The sequence below is a fragment of the Dendropsophus ebraccatus genome, chromosome 11 (assembly GCF_027789765.1).
Source record: "Dendropsophus ebraccatus isolate aDenEbr1 chromosome 11, aDenEbr1.pat, whole genome shotgun sequence".
Taxonomy (NCBI): domain Eukaryota; kingdom Metazoa; phylum Chordata; class Amphibia; order Anura; family Hylidae; genus Dendropsophus; species Dendropsophus ebraccatus.
In genome coordinates this window covers 60269319-60283492 of record NC_091464.1, presented here as the reverse complement: position 1 = coordinate 60283492, position 14174 = coordinate 60269319, and the positions used below count along the sequence as shown (strand labels likewise).

At 43.8% G+C, this 14174-nt stretch overlaps 1 long non-coding RNA gene across 1 annotated transcript; it reads left to right on the top strand.

Moving 5' to 3' along the window:
- Positions 1–498: 498 nt before the first annotated feature.
- LOC138768063 (uncharacterized) lies at positions 499–12349 on the top strand. Its single transcript, XR_011358929.1, has 3 exons — positions 499–640; positions 11213–11324; positions 12097–12349. It is a non-coding gene; the product is annotated as an uncharacterized lncRNA (long non-coding RNA).
- The last annotated feature ends 1825 nt before the right edge of the window (positions 12350–14174 follow it).

Genomic DNA, 14174 nt, shown 5'->3' with positions numbered 1-14174 from the left:
AAAATCTTTCTGGTGTTGTACATAATTAGAACAGTGCCATACTTGTCCACAGTTTGCTTGTGGTATTGCAGCTCAGTAATATTTCCTGCACTTGACCTATAGACAGATGTGGCACTTGACAATATTAGGCATGGTAAACCCATTATAAATCCATTATTCCAATCTGGGATTCCTATCTATCATCCAGTCTATCATATCTGTACGCAGACAGACAGCCTACTGATTTAACTGAACAACATGTAATTCTTCATTTCACCTGTGGTGGTGCTGCAGGGAAATTGAACATTTGCCCCCAAATCCCAATCAGATCACAGTTTATTTTGGATAACCCTACAAAAGGGTGTTGTCAATAGAGGAGAACCCCCTTAGTGACTCATGAAACGATAAAATACAGTGAGTAATAGGCAACCAAGAAACCACCTCAGGCAGATGGATGAAGCTGTAAGAGGTGGAAATTTCTTATTGTTTCTATTTACAGCCCAGATGAAGGGAAGGAAAACAATTGTGTATTGTGCAGCCTGCCAGGTTGCAGATGCTTCGCCTCCGTTTGCATGAGAAAAGACCAATGGGATAGATGGAGACAGCCAGACAGAGAAACCAGACAGAAGGTTGGATGCATTCTTTCCGTCCATGGTTTAAGGTGAGAAAATATTCTATGGAGATAATAAAAGCCTTTTATGCTCTTACTGGAGAGACTTTCCATGGGGATGTGTCATTAAGTGAGCCGAACATGAATAATATCACTAACGTAGCTGCTAGTCAAATGGAGCAACATGGCCAAATCTGATATGACTATCAATGGCGGAGGAAGACACAGAGGACAGTGTGACCCTACATTTAAAAAGCTTTGGATTAGAATAAATTATGAATGATCATGTTATACAAATGGATATGCCATAAATGTCTGATCAATGGTGGAGCCCCACTGCCTAATAAGTGCCGGAGTGGGACACATGCCTATTTGGATACTATTATAGTCAATGGGGCTGATTTACTAACGTGTTTCCGATAGCAAATTCAGGTTTTTGTCCATTTTATCAGTGTTCAGACATATTTACTAATAGTGTGCAACAAAATTTTTCCAAAAACCAGTCAAATCCCAAATTTTTGTCCACAAACCCATGGGCATGTCGTGGATGTGTCCTTTAAAACCCACCACAACCGACAGATTTATTAAGGAAACCATAATTTTTTTTACAGGTTTTCTGTTATAAAAACCAGCCACTTCTAGAGAGGCGGGATGGTCGGGTTTTAGTTTTGTGCTGTGAAAAACCTTCCAGATTTACTAAGATCCCAGACCAGATCTTTAAAACTGATAACTCAGATCAGAGCTAGTGTTGAGAAGACTTGATTTGACTCCAGGCAGCGGTAGAAGTTAGATGCCGTCCTAGGGCTGTAGCCATAGGGCCTATTGCTGTATCCATGTTTTCCAGGAATCTCTAGGGCAGTATTCAAATTCTTTAGCTGCCAGGAGTTAAATGCCAAACGTTCTGGTCCAGAGAACATTGCCAAACCCAAACAGTATGGCAAGTCCTCTCAACACTAATCAGATCCCCAAACCAAGTAAAACCAGATCCCCCAGACCAAGTAAACAAATACAGTGATCCCTCAACTTACATTGGTCTCAAAATACAATATTTTCAACATACAATGTTCCTTTCTGGACCATTGTAACTTGAGACCAGACTCAACATACAATGCTACAGACAGTCAGGATGCAAATAACTAGATGATTAACCAAAGAAAGTGGCCATTTTACTGGTAGAACCCCAGTATTAGTGAAATGCATACACTGGTTGGATGTTTAGTAGCGATTCTCTAGAGTATTGTGTGATACTACATGTCCTGTACTGCTCTTTGTGCTAGGATGAGATGTTCCTTTGGGCACCAGGTGAGGGTGGCTTTATTTTATATTTCTGGGACTCTGTGTGATCTGTACAGGACCCTGAAGACGCTCCCATCTTCTACTTAGAAAGTAATTTACAGTCTCCAGTCGCTCTTTCTAATTGTTGTATATAATGACTTGCTTTATCCATATTAATTATATGCTTATTTTCCTTTAATTCTTATTTTTTTCTCATTTTGGGATGACATTTTTTTGGATTCAGAACTAGAGATGAGCAAACCAGGTTCGGGTTCGAGTCGATCCGAACCCGAACGTTCGGCATTTGATGAGCGAGGCTGAACTTGGATAAAGCTCTAAGGTTGTCTGGAAAACATGGATACAGCCAATGACTATATCCATGATTTCCACATAGCCTTAGGGCTTTATCCAAGTTCAGCAGCCACCGCTAATCAATAACCAGTTTTCCATAGAATTTTGGTCTCAACATACAATATTTTCAACATACAATGGTCGTCCTGGAACCAATTAGTATCGTATGTTGAGGGACCACTGTACAGATCCTAGATTAGACCGCTAAAATTCAGACCTCAGACCAGACCTCTAAACAAATACTAACCCTAGATTAGACCCCAAAATTCAGACCCTAAACCAGACCCCTAAACTAATACAGACTTCTAAACAAATACTGACCCTAGCCCAAACACCCTAAAGTAATCCAGACTCCAGACCCCAAAACTAATACAGGCCCTAGATTAGACCCAGCTTTGCACCAGACTAGCAAACAAATGCAGAGTCAGACTAGACCCTTTAAACAAATAGAGACCCAAGACCAGACCTCCAAATAATAATCTATAGTCCCCAGACCAGACAATATAAGGGTAAATAGACAGCACATTTACAAACCATTATCTGTAACATCTCACATTATATTAGACAATAAGTAAAGGACCATAAATCTTGCTGGAGACATAACAGAGTTGTCAGTCACAACACCAGCTATCTGGCACATCGCCCTCCTTACTGGCTGCCTTCTGACATTGCTATGTAAGGTGACACCATCAAGGTGGGATTGGGCAGGTCTATAGGCAGCCATACCATCAGATCACTGTTATGTATAGATGGATATATTGCAGTTGCTGATCACTGCCAGATAGCTGCTGAGACTGGGGGAAGTCGTATCGATGTTCTCAGGAGAAGCTGCAGACATTGTACTTAGCGAATATGAAATATTTATCCTTTCATTAGGATCCACCATGAATGATTGACAAAGAGTCCTACAAATAACCGCGGGGAGGAAAAGGGCTTTGTATTATTTATTTTTAATATACTTAAAGTGCGCCTTCACTATTAGGCTGGGCTTACATGGTCACTTTGAGGGTGGCCTTTGATTTCATACACTTAAGTTTTTTGACGGTTCATTTGTATCCTGGATTTCTGATGCGTTCTCTGTGCAGTGTAAGTCATAGCTATGTCATCAAGGCAGATAATAATTAACCACCATGGACAGGAGTCATGCCCCAAAAGAGGGGACACAGGAGAGACATAGGGGGGGAATTTATGAAGACCGGCATACAAGTACGCCAGTCTTATATATTAGGCCCCGCCCCCTTCCCCCCAGCAGGATTCACTTAGAGGCGCACGCCCGGAGTACGAAATCTACACCTGCTTCCAGCAGGTGTAGATTTGGAGCATGATTTACGCCTGCGAGCAGGCATAAATAACGATAAATGAGGCGCAGGAGGAGGCCAAGCCTCCTCTCCGCCTTGTCACGCTCCCCAAGCTCCCCCAGCCTACCTATCAGACAAGCGGGGCATACTACAGGCGTACACCTCGGGTGGACGTTTCATAAATGTCCTCCATAGTGATGTCCTCATGTCAAACAGAGGTTGGCTACCATGGTCAAATGCTTGGCCAGAGGGGATACAGGAGAGACATTATCTAGTAAAGATGCCATTTTGTGGCTTAAAGGGGCCCAATGCGCATAATTTTTTGGGAAGAGAGGGTGTTGCCTTACGAAGTGGAGAAGTCAGTAAAACCTCAAAGCTTGCATAAGTTTCACTCCATACAAATGTAGGGGGCTCCAGTGTTCACGGGATTTATATAGAGGCATTACATCTTCACATAAATCCTGCGAGCGTCTGTGCCACGGGGACATTTTTAAGCCCAGTGCAAAAATTCTGGAGTTAATAAATGTCCCCCTTAGTGTTGGCATCATGTGATGAGCCCAAAAAAGGGAATACAGAATAAAAGTGATGCCATTGTGGCAGGGAGTAGTAACCTGCCATAGGCAGGTTTGACATGAGTGACAAAGTGATATCACCATGGGGGGATGGGACACAGAAGCATAGTTGCCAACAGTACTGGTTTTGCTGGGGCTGTCCCGATTTTGAGGGGGCAGCCCCAGCAAAACCATGTTCTGGGTATGTCCCAGGAAACTCCACCCCCGCCACTGGAATCCCCACCCACTGCTGGTGTGAGTTACCTCAGTCATGTAGAACAGGGAGAGGAGTCGGTGGGGTGAGTATAGCTTTTTTTGTTTTAAATACAGATGAAGGGGGTAGTAGTATGATTATGGAAGGGCAGGAGCATTAGGGGATAGTAGTATGATGATGGAGGGGTAGTAGTATGATGGTGGAGGTGCAGGAGGATGAAGGTGGTTGTAATATGATGATGGAGGAGCATCAGCAGCTAGGGGATGAATGGGGTAGTAGTATGATGATTGAGGAGCAGGAAGATGAAGAAGGGGATAGTAGTATGATGATGAAGGGGTAGTGGTATGATGGTGGAGGTGCAGGAGGATGAAGGTGGTTGTAGTATGATGATGGAGAAGCAGGAGGATGAAAGGGTAGTAGTATGATGATGGAGGAGCAGGAGAATGAAGGGGTAGTAGTATGATGATGGAGGAGCATCAGCAGCAAGGGGATGAATGGGGTAGTAGTATGATGATGGAGGAGCAGGAAGATGAAGAAGGGGGTAGTAGTATGATGATGGAGGGGCAGGAGGATGAAGGGGGTAATAGTATGATGATGGGGCAGGAGGATGAAAGGGGTAGTAAAATGATAATATGGGGTGCAGCTGCATCATTTGGGCACAAACTACCAGTATATACAGTCAGTCAGTAGAGTGCTATCTCTGGGCCACAGCCTGTATGCTGCTCTGAGTGGGGTGTGTAATATATTGAGGACCTGTCACTGGGGTGTGTAATATATTGGGGACCTGATACTGTGGTGTGCAATATACTGGGGACCTGGGGCGTGTAATGTTTATTTTGTGTTGTTCTGAATGTAAAACTCTAACTAGAAAATTTTCTGGGGAAAAAAAACACTGGTGACAAGCCCCACGCCGGAAACCACACTCATATTAGGCCACACACAGAGACCACACCCACAATAAGCCACACCCATTGTCAATGCTAAAGTTTCCCTGGAAAAAAATTCAAATGTTGGCAACTCTGCAAAAGTGACACAGGAGAGTAGCAATGGAGGAATGATGTCAGTGCAGATCTATGACCACTTATTTGTAGAGTACATTATTCTGTGAATACCAGCTCAGAGTTTGTCCTCAGGGCTTACAGTTGTTCTTTAAATGAGTAGCAAAGGCGTCATCGGTTAAGCATGTGATATGAGGAAGGCGGCTGTGATTCCTCCTGTCTGGCAGGATAACATACCCTCAGTTACCTACCAGGCTCGTGGCATTGCTCATCGCTAACTATTCTGCTGCCTGGAGCCTCAGCCATGACAGAGTCCAGCTCCTCCTTTATACTGATCTGCATAAACACTAACTGCAATAGACACAAGCTGGATTTAAAATGATTTTTTTTTTTTCAACAAAACTTTGATGGCCCATCTTTGGATGAAGGATGACTACTAGAGATGAGCGCAATTCAAGTCCGATGGTTCACCATTTAATTACTTAAAGGGAATGTGTAATCAGAAAATTCCTTATTGTTAAAAATGTTATGTTAAACCTATTTTTTAAGAATTGTTGGTGACTTTTTAAATAATTTTCCTTTTTGCTATCTATATTATAAAATAATCCTGAATCTTGCAGTTTTCCTTCTCACCCCATTTGGAGTCTGTGGTAATGAGAGGAGGCTGCAGTTAAGTGATCTGTACAGCATTGCAGTGACATATGACACTGATAAAGGAGACAGTAGCAGCTCCCTGTGGAATGACCTCTTCTCAGGTCACAGAGTATGCTCAGTAATGTTTCTCATTCATCTTAAGGGGACAAACTGTCTATTGTCGTCTATGTCCATGAGTCGTGCTGTAAAGCATGTCACTAAATGCTGTTAAAACACCTCAGACAAAATGGCAGCTTCCATAACAATGTAAAAAGAGTGACATAGAAAAATTATAGTCAGAAGATAGAAACAGATTAGAATGAGAGACCATGTTTTAGTATCTGATTCTAATTAGTAAAAGAACATTTAGGTGATACATTCCCCTTAAAGGAGTTGTCCAGAATTTTAAAAAAACATAGATGTTAGGCTGAAGAAATTGGATGCAGTCCTAAAGGCCCTAAGGCCGAAACTACAGAAAATGAGCGATTCTCTGGCCGTGTGATAACACCCAGCAATCAAGCGACGGACGAAAAGTCATCTTTCAACATGTTAAAAAAATCATGGGTGGGATGACATCAATCATTCGCAAATCTGTTTGTCTAATAAGTCACAGATGAAACATGCGGTGTCGGTTGTCCTGAGCCACAATTAGCGACCATATAATGACGCAAAAATGATCGTGTATAACAGCAATCGGTGAATGTAATAACGTTAGAATTGTTCCCTACTAAATCACTAGTTATCACTAGCGATCGATTGTTATAGGGATTCTTTACACGATAATCGGTACGGAAAACATAGATATAGCCATAGGCTGTATCCATGTCTTCCTGGACTCCCTAGGGTGGCATCCAACTTCCTTAGTCACCGGTAATCAATTTCCGAACGATCAGAAATGTACACTGCAGGAGCATACAGTGTCCCAGTGTTTGTTCTATGCTCCTAGTTTTGGCTATACACATAACACAATTGTTGGCTGACCAACTCATTTAGGTCACAGTTATCTCCCCCTCATACACATACACGCTCCATTCAGCCAAGCATGCATGTCTGTACAATGGAGAGAAAGATGCTGCCAGATACCTCTGCATGGATGCTGCAATTAACATAAAGTGCTACAAAACTAGTCTGTATGGTATTTTTGGGTTGAAGAGGTGCAGACCAGACATACACTATATTGCCCCTTAGTCATACCAGAAACATTGGTAGATGGACCATTGAGCGAATGGCCTTACATCCTTGGGAAGAGAGGAAATTGAAAAATTCAGGCATTACTTTATGGGGGCACAAATTATTGTTTTTGTGTAGTTTTGCCAAATAAAATGTAATTTTTTTTATTTTTTTTTAGCGAAAAGTTGCAACTACGCCCCGAAGTGTATTAGAAAGTTTTACATCCAATCATTATACTATCAGTCAGGGCCAGCCTTAGGGCCCCATTCCTCAGAACGATTATCGTTCAGTTTATCGTTAAATCGTTTGAATCCAAACGATAATCGTTCGTTTGAATAGCAGTTAACGATTAACGACCGAACGAGAAATTGTTGATCGTTTAATAAGACCTGGACCTATTTTTATTGTTGCTCGTTCGCAAATCGTTGGCATTGAATAAGATGTTGTTCGGTCGTTCGCAGTAGTGACGAACGCAATAGCGACGACAAGACGACCGCAAGAACGATCATAAGTAACGATTATTGTTCTATGTAAATGGGTGAACGATTGCAGGTCTTTCACAATAGCGGTCGTTTGGATCGTTTATCGTTAATGATTAGGCGAACGATAAACGTCCTGTGGAATAGGGACCTTAGTGTAGATGGCGCCTGTGCAAAATTTGCTTCTAACGCAGCACGTCTGCTATTCATAGCGCGGCCTTCCCTGGAGGTACAGAGCAGCCTCATGTGAGCGCAGGAGGAGCAGCCTTTTGTGAGCGCAGGAGGAGCAGCTTTTTGTGACCGCTGCCTGTGGTCTCAAGAGTAACTGATAGCGCGAGGAGCCAATGACTTCTTGCGTTGTCAAGAAGTCGTACAGATCTTACACCTCTAAGGGCGGCTCTGCTATCAATAAGTATTCCTGGTTAAAAAAAACAAACAAACAAACAAACAGAAAGCACCCATTATTCTTAGACACCAGTGCTAATGTGAATCCTCACTTATTATGTTGGAGACAAGCAATTTCCTAATATCCAACTATTATCATTTATTAGCTGGAGTTGTATGATTATTATAGACCATTACCCAGAGAATCCTGGTACCAGAGATACATCTTTAAAGAATGTGCAGTTCTGATAATAGAGACACACAGGACAATCGCTCAACGCACAATTCCATAATGTATGCCTGTATCCAATCTTTATTATAGCCATTGTTAATTGGTAATAAAGCAGGTGTTCTGCAGGTTCCCTTCCCTCTCCCTGGCACTTACTCCGCCGTTCTGCATGGCTGCAGAGGAATCGTGAAGGTGAAATGAGGCAGCAAGAAAAGTCAGACGGAGCAAAAAACACAGACAGTGAAGTCAGGTCAGAGGTGTAAATAGCAGGCTCGGCGCTGGCGATGATTAGTCAGTACTTGTTAAGGGCGCTCCCCATAAGATACACAGAACAAAGTTCACCCGTTCCTTTTGCCAGACGTTTGTGCTTCATAAAGAAGATGCCTTCTGTCATTCAATCTGAACCCTTAAAGTGAACATACCCCTTCTCCCTAATTATGAACAACATGGAGGCTGAAAAAGTCTCAACAACTGTGCTCACAGGAGATAACAGCAGGTGTACAGAGGTAGCAGTCGGACCTGCACCCTGGAGTCTGAGTGGGGGGCTATCACAACAAAACACCAGTATTATAAATGCCACCTCTTAGGTGGCCCAGTGGCCCAAATACTTGAAGTTACATCTCAGTACTGCGGAAGGCCGGCCACGTTAGGCCGGGGTAGCTTGTGCAGTGCTGTGGCAGCTCTGTTGATGTAGGGTGACTTAAGCACTTGTCACGGTAGCCTGGAGTGGCATTGAAATACCCTTCCGGGCAAACAGGCGCTGTTTCCCAGAGTTCAGATAACCCAAGTGTAAGCCTGGTTTATAGGTGTGGGTGCAGCAAGAACTGACCAGAATCCAATAGCTTAACCAGGATAAGGTTATGTTCACAAAACGTGAACAGCTGGCTGGTCCGTGACCCTGGCCGGGTCATGGAATGGCCGGTCTCTGCCTGGATCATCTCGGACGGATCTTTCCAGCCGCAGAGCTCTGATGCGTGCCCGCATCAGAGCTTCCCATAGCACACAGTGAAGCAAGCGACCGGAGCAGCTCGCTTCACTGTGTGAACTGACAGGGTTTCCTACGGCCGCAATTCATTAAATTGCAGCTGCAGAAAACTGACATGTCAGTTATTTGCTGCACCGCACGGGATCCCGACCGGAGCGTGTACGATGTGTATACACTCCGTCCGGGATCCCATTGAAAATAAGGCATTGTTCCACCCCACAAAAAGTACGCCCGTTGTTGCCGATGGCAACAACGGCCATACTTTTCCATAGTGTGTACATAGCCTAACATTGCAATACAATAATACTTTGGCAACTGCAGGTGCAGATGAGAGGTAGTAGAATTAGTTTGTAGACAAGCAGAAAGTAGAGTAAAGGAGCGTCTTGAGGGCCATATCCAAGGTAGCTGTGTACTCTGCCAGAATAGTGTAGTGAAGATAAGAAGAAGATTCTCGTCTTCATTCACGTATAGATAACCTTGATCTGACTACCTTATGCCCTACGGTGTCAAAATACCTGTCCTGTGAGGATAGTAAGAGGTCCCAGGTACCTGTACTGGGCTGAGCAGACTTCCCACTATTACCCAGAATAGCCGTAGGTTGCAGTAGGATAGGTAGGCATAACTTCTGCTTTGTCCTACTGGGGTCAGTATGTAGCTCAGATATGCTGCCCTGTGTGGTGTAGACTGTATCCCTGGCATGGACAAGGTGATCCTCAGAGGACGTCCTTCCTCCTGAGGGGTCTAGCACTGCATGCTAGCGGACACTACTTGCATAAAAGAAAAAACTCTCTGCCTCTTTCTCCAACTCAACTAGAGAACTCCTGAACTCCCCAAGGGCCCTGGCCTGAGCAAGGCCCTGGCTTTACTGCAGCAGGAACTGTCCTCTTGTGTTGCACTCTCTCTAACAGAACCACTAAGAGAACTCCTCCCACCAGGAACTAACCTCCCTTTATGGGGCAAACTAAGCCTACTGGTGATTTTTGGGGCTGTGTGTGCAAGAGAGGAAAGAAAGGCAAAAGGGTACAAAAAGAGGGAAAGAAGACCTGCACCTGTGACAGGATAAAACATGACATGTGACACAAACACTTAACCCATTGCTTCCTTCAGCTGTGCATGGTACCAAAAACATACATAAGAAATACAAAGACATCTAGTGGGAAAAACAAACAATACACTTTTCCTTCATCCCACTGTGAGAACCTTAGGAAGTTACTTTGCCCAGGTGCACAAAGAACTTAGTGGCACACCTGTGCTGGAACACTACAGTACCCTTGGTCCTGCCCCTATTATGAATATAGCTCTGTGTGGATCCCTGTGTCATGCTCTGTCCCTCAGGCCCTAAGTTTTTTTCCTTAAAGGTTTTTTTTTATTAAAACCAAATACTGACACACATTCTGTTCCTACTATCTTATTTTAATTACTAAATCCTATTTTTATTTTTTTACTTTACTGTTTGTACATGATTGTACAAGATATGCTTTACAGCATGAACCATAGATTATTTTAGTCTGATGTGATTCAGATAAGTTTTCTGGACATGCTCCGTGACCTGTGTTGAGGTCATTGTGCAGAACAGCAGGTGTCAGCAGCTGGAAAACTACTACTCCCAGTCTTTACTCTAAGAAGAGTGTGAAGTCTGCATTCCATGCTAATCTAAGTAGAAGTGGCATCTATCTCAAGCTGTTGCAGAACTACAACATCCAGATTTCTGTGACAGACATGGGTTAGAGACCACTGTGTTGAGGAGTCATTAAGAATAGATATGGAAACCCCTCAATGTAATATTTTACCAAGTACATCTGGTTGTTGTAGTTTTATATGTTTCCCCCAGGAGTGATTAGTCTGGATAAATGAGCGGCTCATACACTAGTGATGGGCTGTGCCAGAGATACCAGCTGGTAGAGTATGACACATCCGGTACCATGTCATGGCAGCTATGATAATACTCTGTGTGTACAGTCTTCAAGGTTTTTCTACCATTCCTTGTGTATGAGTCACCCAGAATGCTTAGTCTCTGATTTATTTCACATTTTGCACATTTCATTTTGTTTCAAAGCAAGAAAACAACAATGAAAAAAACCCAGAGGTATGCACCATGCCAGGCTGACCACAGTATCGCTCTCTCATGACACCATATGAAACCTAGGACACTCCTTTTAAGAAGAAAGGTGAGTGTCACCAGCCCCCATGGAAATTATGCACTATAGGACTCCAGCAGATGGATAACTACAACCCCCAACAGGACCTAGTCATCAATAAGGGGAAATGAAGGAATGTTAAACTAGTGAGCTATCAAGGTGTACTACAATTCCCAGCATACCCTGAAAGTGAGCCATGCCATTCATATAGGGGAGCATCAAACATTGTGCAGAGGAGCAGTGGAGCAGTCAGCCATAGAAACCAAACAGAGTTTAGATTTCATTTTTTGAAAAAAGAATGCTTGAATTTGATTGGTTGCTATGGGTAACTTCTCCAATGAAGTCTGCTAAGTACATTAGTTAGGTGAACTCCCCCACCCTGTCAACTGTGTTTAACTGGTTACCATGTGTCTATGTACATAGCAACCAGCCACGAGTGACAAATGGAGGTCACTGGGCCCTTGTTCTCCACGAATATGAGGGTTGGTTTACGTGTTTATCTAGGATTAGAAAAATATGGCTGCCTTCTTTCAGAAACAGCACCACACTTGTCCTCAGTTTGGATGCGGGTTCTGCAGCTTAGTTCCATTAAAGTGAATAGTTCTGAATTGTAATACCACACACAACCTGGGGACAAGAGTGGCGCTATTTGTGCAAGAGAAATAGCTGTGCTTGTGACACCCAGAAATACACTATAACTCGAAGGGGTTATTGCTGATGTAGACAATGAAGCAGATTGTGCGAAGAACTGCCAGGTAATATCGCAGCCTTGTCATTTATTAACTCATCGCTCCTGTTACAGTTTCAAAGAAAAGCCGAAAACATGTTTATGACTTCTCCCGGGCTGGTAATACAATAGAGCACAGAACAGGAATATTGGCTCCCTGCACTGATTGATCGGCTTCGTCCCCGTGTCAATATGTACAGTAGATTCCAGCTCCAGTGATTCAACCCCACCTGACGTAGTGTCGTCCACAGACGCCGCGTGCCGCCATTTATTACTACATAACAAATCGCATCAAGCAAACTCAAAGTCTATCTCACGCCTCATCCAACGTAACATACATTGTTTCTTGCTTTAAATGAATAAAAGCTTTTATTTAAAGGGAATGTCACCTAGATACATATTCATTTGTTGGAATCTTCATCTTCAGCCTGATTGTAGATTTTTTTCTTTTATATTCTGTGCATGTTACGTGGGCGGCCATCTCCTGTGCTCTGATAGCAGATCCAGATTATAGTACTATTGGTAGAGGGGGCCACCTCGACACCAAGCAGGGCACATAGCTGACTTAAAGACATGTCATGTAAACCCATTCCACCCATGATGTAATAATATGTTGAAGAATTACAGCGTGCCAGCACGCTGTTCCGTGGTGCCAGATATAACTCTGGTCACTTCTGTCTAACCCCTTAGATGCCATGGGGAATAGGAACTGCAGCAGGCAGAATGCTTATTGACCCAGCCACAATTGTGAGGTGCCATTGAGTTGCTATGTTAGTACCTCTATTAGGCTCTGCAAGAGTCATAGGCAAATAGAAGACAATAGCATTGCAATTTATTTTGTATACCATCTTGGTCAAATACCCGACTAGAAAAAAACTGAAAAAAATGAGGTTCTCAGCATACCATTTGATCAAATAGGGAGGACAAAAATGGACACAGCCTATGGGCAAACAATGCTGTGTGGGCAAAGGTTAACGGTTCTGGCATCAGATGCTGGGCAGAGAGTTAACAGGAGGTCACGGGGAGGGGGCTGGAAGAAGGTTAGGAGCCTATCAAGCAGTTAGGGGAGGCTTAAGGGAGTGTAGTGATTTAGGGTATTTACATAAGATTCCACAGGCCCAGACCAGTGACAGCCTGTCCACCCGCCCTTTTTTAAAATGATGGCGGTGGGTGGTGGGCTAAGATATCTGGTGTGTCTTCGTCACGGTAGCCAGCAGAGGGGGGGGGGGGTGGTCACGGGTGGCACTGATTGAGTTTTCAGGGCCTATTTGAAGGATGGAAAACTCCCTATATCTAGCAATATGGTTGGGTCAGGGTTTTACTCGTTACCACAGATTCTATAGGAGCTGGCACACTTGTCAACCCTGAGCTGGGAGTGAGTATGGGATTTTGTTCTTGTATATGTTTACATTTTAAGGTAATGAGAGTTCTAATTTGTCATGTTATTTATTTAATAAAGAGGCTGTTGTGGCCATTATTAATGGGAATGGGAAAAGCAGTAAGAGTAATAGGGGTTAAATAATTCAAACCCTGTAAATCTGCAATACCCATGGTCAAGTGTAATCAGACATGTCAAAAGTTTTTGATTGCAGCAGGTCTCACTGCTGGGACCCCTGCAATATGAAGATAGCAGGGAGAGAGCAGCAGTGCATGTGACTCCCTGGCCGCTTGCTAATTCTGACACTTTAACCTCCATTATAGTCTAAGAGGCCTATTCCACGGAGCGATAATCGGCCGATTATCGCTCCATGGAATAGAGAGAACGATCAGCCGACGATCGGGTCATCGGCTGATCGTTCATTTAGGTTCATACCTAAAATCATTGGTCGCCACCGACGCATCGCTACGTGGAAAAGCGAGGGCGGCGGGCGACTGACGATTACACAAACATCATAAATTACCTGTCCAGGCGCAGGTCTTCTTCTCCCGATCCTGCGCGGCAGCATCAGCTTCAGAGCGGCCTGTCTGAACTGACAGAGCGCTCAATCACTGGCCAGGATCGCTGCAGCCAGTGATTGGCTGAGCGCTCTGTTAGTTCAGTCAGGCCGCTCCGAAGCTGATGTTGCCGTGCGGGATCGGGAGAAGAAGACCTGCGCCTGGACAGGTAATGTATGAAACAAAAGCTGCAAGGACATCAGTAACGATGTCCCTGC